This window comes from Symsagittifera roscoffensis, chromosome 5, assembly GCF_963678635.1.
Source record: "Symsagittifera roscoffensis chromosome 5, txSymRosc1.1, whole genome shotgun sequence".
Lineage (NCBI taxonomy): Eukaryota > Metazoa > Xenacoelomorpha > Acoela > Convolutidae > Symsagittifera > Symsagittifera roscoffensis.
The window spans coordinates 25,453,879-25,459,067 of record NC_087066.1 but is presented as its reverse complement, the minus strand read 5'-3'; positions in this window follow the sequence as shown (position 1 = coordinate 25,459,067).

The following is a 5,189-nucleotide window of genomic DNA, read 5'->3' as shown; positions in this document are numbered from 1 at the left end:
GACGACTAATTTTTACTTTTGGTTTTAGAAAAACAAAACTTTTCTAATTGCGGCAAGCTTTTAAAGTGATATCGTAATATATTCAAACCATCCAAATATATCAAAATAGAAGCTACAAAATATACATTGTGCAGGTCACAAACTATTCAAAATTAATTGCAATAATTAATCGTCGATAGTTGAATTATTCATTATAAATTATAAATGTAGTCTAGTCTATGTTTTCAACCACACACTGACATAAGTTAAGACAAATTAGTCACAAGAAGAGAAAACGGATCCAGATTCGAGCTATTCAGCTCTTTGAGCAGTTCCGCTGTTGTGCCACTAGTTAAGGATAACATGCCAATTTTGGCCACTGTCCTGGGCTGAGAACATAAGCAACGAGTACTTATCATGATGAGCCTCGAGCCACGGAGCTTTCGATTTTGATACGGAGATCTAAACATTTCAACACCACACCCACCAATTTGGCACGAAGTTTTCCATTTCAAGTCAAAATTCTATTTCCATGGAGAAAACAAGAAAATTCGATTGCTGCTTAAGCAAAAAAAAGTTACATCCCTCGAAATGATGCCTTAAATAATATAGTTCGTTTTCAAGCCCTCATATAACCAATTAAGTAGAATGCGTCAAAGAGGTATCCGTAGTGCCAAACACCCGTAAATGGCAGTAGCAGTTCGCAACTTTCAACTCAAAAGTATTCGTTGGAAGTTAAAGATCTAAAATAGGCCTTCATATAGGTTTCCTTTAACATAAAAAGGAACTAAGAATTTTGTAAATTTTTTGACAAAATTAACTGAAAAGCAGCAGCTTATTTATCAAATTACCTAAATCTGACTAGTTATTTTTTCTTGTCAAATTTTCAATTGCCATGCTCGAATATTGAGGTTGACTTTCTGTATTTATAACCAAAAAATAACATCACTCGGTCAAAAGGCAACATTTAGTTACAATTAGTTTTGAAAAAAATGGCACCAGGTTTGTCCTAGTTGGATTGCTTCTTTGGTCTAAGCTCTATTGAATTAACTTCGATTAAACTTCGCAGCCATTTTAAAAGCAATTTGAAAGAAGAAACCAAAACCTACTTTCCAATCCGCAGGAACTCTAGAAAATAAGGCAACTGAAGCAGACGCAGTTAGCGTAGTATATTTTTACTGACAAAAAAGAAAAACTACTTTTTATATGCAATTGTACAAAAATTTTAGACCAGAGAAAGCTTTGAAAAAATAACAAAAAAGACAATTTTACTTATTTACTAATTTTCAGTCGTCTTACGCGTGATAAGAGCGACCAAAAGCAAACTAAGCAACAACAATTAAAGTTTTAGTCGACCAGTTTTTTTTGCAAAATGGATAAAAAAGAAAACAATTTTCGATGCTGCTAGGAGTAATTTTGGGGATGAACAACACCTCTCTGACGCGCACAATGCAAAATGACAAATGAGGCTTTCAAAAAAATTGCAGTTTTTTCATCCGGCAATACTCAAATAGACAGCTTCTATAACCATAGGTCAAAATTTCAACACTCAATCTCTAATAATTGTAGAGAGAACGGCAGAGATATGAATACCTTTTGTTCAATCCATCGAGTGAAAACTAAAATTGCAACCTATATGTTTTCGTAACTGTAGAATAACAACCAAAGACACTTAAAAAAAATAAGGAACAATTATGTTTCTTGATCCCCAATTATGTAGGTCCTCGCTACGAACGGCAAGTTCTACTAACGCTACCATAACGCTACAAACGGCCACGGCTGTATGGTAATTTAGTTCTGCTGTATGCTCTAAAAAATAATAATAGCCGGGTGCTGTCCAAGTAGCAGAGAAACTCTACCATAAGAACAAACCAAAAAAAAAAATAAAACAGTTTTTTATCTTGAAATTGTGTCATTTTTTATCCATGATGTGATCTGAGAATCTAATCGAAGGCCTGAAACGTAGGCATTTTCAGTAAGTCATTGAAAACTATGCCTATTCGACAACAGTTTCCTCAAAAAATACAAAGAAAAATTATCATAATACAAAAAAATAGCAAAAAAAAGAACTGCTTCCAGCCTTTTACAGAAAAGGTTTCGAAAAAAGTGCTATCCCATGAAGTTGCCGAAACTATTTTTTTTAGTTGAAGGAGTTTTTTTTGGTTAAAAGAAATTCATCCTAAGAAGGCGCCAAAAGCTAATGTTAATGGAAATTCTTGCGGCTTGAGTAAAACCTTATCCTCATACTATAAAAATATGCACTCGGTTCATTTGCTTAGAATTTGTTAAATAAGTTTTACACACAAATAGAAACAGGTTTTCACGACTTCAATATGATATATTTTTTGAACCATTTCTGTGATTATTTGGATTATCTGATTCTGCTCAGAAACGAAAAATTTTCAGTCAACATTCTGTAGAAGGAAATTATCTCACATTTCACATTTTCACCTTTACTGAATAATCAATTTCTTGTCAAATTTTCAATTGCCACGCTCGAATAATGAGGTTGACTTTCTGAATTTATAACCAAAAAATAACATCACTCGGTCAAAAGACAACATTTGTGCAAAAATTTGAAATTTTTTTGTATTTCAAAACTATTAAACTTACAATTAGTTTTGAAAAAATGGAACCAGGTTTGTACTAGTTAGATTACTTTTCTGATCTAAGCTCTATTGAATTAACTTCGATTAAACTTTTCGCAGACATTTCAATTAAGTTTCGCAGACATTTTAAAAGCAATTTGAAAAAATAAATTAAAACATCCGCAGGAACTCTAGAAAAAAAAGCAACTGAAGCAGACGCAGTTAGCGTAGTATTTTTTTACCGACAACAAACTAGAAAAACCATTTTAATATGCAATTATACAGAAAGTTTAGACCAGAGAAAGCTTTGAAAAAATAACAAAAAAGACAATTTTACTTAGTTACCAATTTTCAGTCATTTTACACATGGTAAGAGCGACCAAAAGCAAACTGAGCAACAACAGTTAAAGTTTTAGTCGACCAGTTGTTTTTGCAAAATGGATAAAAAAGAAAACAATTTTCGATGCTGCTACTAGTAATTTTGGGGATGAACAACACCTCTCTGACGCGCACAATGCAAAATGACAAATGAGGCTTTCAAAAAAATTGCAGTTTTTTCATCCGGCAATACTCAAATAGACAGCTTCTATAACCATAGGTCAAAATTTCAACACTCAATCTCTAATAATTGTAGAGAGAACGGCAGAGATATGAATACCTTTTGTTCAATCCATCGAGTGAAAACTAAAATTGCAACCTATATGTTTTCGTAACTGTAGAATAACAACCAAAGACACTTAAAAAAAATAAGGAACAATTATGTTTCTTGATCCCCAATTATGTAGGTCCTCGCTACGAACGGCAAGTTCTACTAACGCTACCATAACGCTACAAACGGCCACGGCTGTATGGTAATTTAGTTCTGCTGTATGCTCTAAAAAATAATAATAGCCGGGTGCTGTCCAAGTAGCAGAGAAACTCTACCATAAGAACAAACCAAAAAAAAAAATAAAACAGTTTTTTATCTTGAAATTGTGTCATTTTTTATCCATGATGTGATCTGAGAATCTAATCGAAGGCCTGAAACGTAGGCATTTTCAGTAAGTCATTGAAAACTATGCCTATTCGACAACAGTTTCCTCAAAAATACAAAGAAAAATTATCATAATACAAAAAAATAGCAAAAAAAAGAACTGCTTCCAGCCTTTTACAGAAAAGGTTTCGAAAAAAGTGCTATCCCATGAAGTTGCCGAAACTATTTTTTTTAGTTGAAGGAGTTTTTTTTTGGTTAAAAGAAATTCATCCTAAGAAGGCGCCAAAAGCTAATGTTAATGGAAATTCTTGCGGCTTGAGTAAAACCTTATCCTCATACTATAAAAATATGCACTCGGTTCATTTGCTTAGAATTTGTTAAATAAGTTTTACACACAAATAGAAACAAGTTTTCACGACTTCAATATGATATATTTTTTGAACCATTTCTGTGATTATTTGGATTATCTGATTCTGCTCAGAAACGAAAAATTTTCAGTCAACATTCTGTAGAAGGAAAAAATCTCACATTTCACCTTTACTGAGTAATCAATTTCTTGTCAAATTTTCAATTGCCATGCTCGAATATTGAGGTTGACTTTCTGAATTTATAACCAAAAAATAACATCACTCGGTCAAAAGGCAACATTTGTGCAAAAATTTGAAAATTTTTTGTATTTTAAAACTATTAAACTTACAATTAGTTTTGAAAAAATGGAACCAGGTTTGTACTAGTTAGATTACTTTTCTGATCTAAGCTCTATTGAATTAACTTCGATTAAACTTTTCGCAGACATTTCAATTAAGTTTCGCAGACATTTTAAAAGCAATTTGAAAAAATAAATTAAAACATCCGCAGGAACTCTAGAAAAAAAAGCAACTGAAGCAGACGCAGTTAGCGTAGTATTTTTTTACCGACAACAAACTAGAAAAACCATTTTAATATGCAATTATACAGAAAGTTTAGACCAGAGAAAGCTTTGAAAAAATAACAAAAAAGACAATTTTACTTAGTTACCAATTTTCAGTCATTTTACGCGTGGTAAGAGCGACCAAAAGCAAACTGAGCAACAACAGTTAAAGTTTTAGTCGACCAGTTGTTTTTGCAAAATGGATAAAAAGGAAAACAATTTTCGATGCTGCTACTAGTAATTTTGGGGACGAACAACACCTCTCTGACGCCCACTACTCAAATTAACAAATGAGGCTTTCAAAAAAAACTATAATCATGAGTCAAAATTTCAACAGTCAATCTCTACTAATTGTAGAGAGAACGGTAGAGATATGAGTACTTTTTAAGCAATCCATCGAGTGAAAACTATAATTGCAACCTATATGTTTTCGTAACTGTAGAATAACAATCGAAGACACTTTGAAAAAAAATAAGGAACAATTATGTTTCTTGATCCCCAATTATGTAGGTCTTCGCTACGAACTGGAAGATATACTAACGCTACCATAACGCTACAAACGGCCACGGCTGTATGGTAATATAGTTTTGCTGTATATTCTAAATAATAATCAAAGCCGGATGCTGTCCAAGTAGCAGAGAAAAACAGTTTTTTATCTTGAAATTGTGTCATTTTTTATCCATGATGTGATCTGAGAATCTAAACGAAGGCCTGAAACGTAGGCATTTTCAGTAAGTCA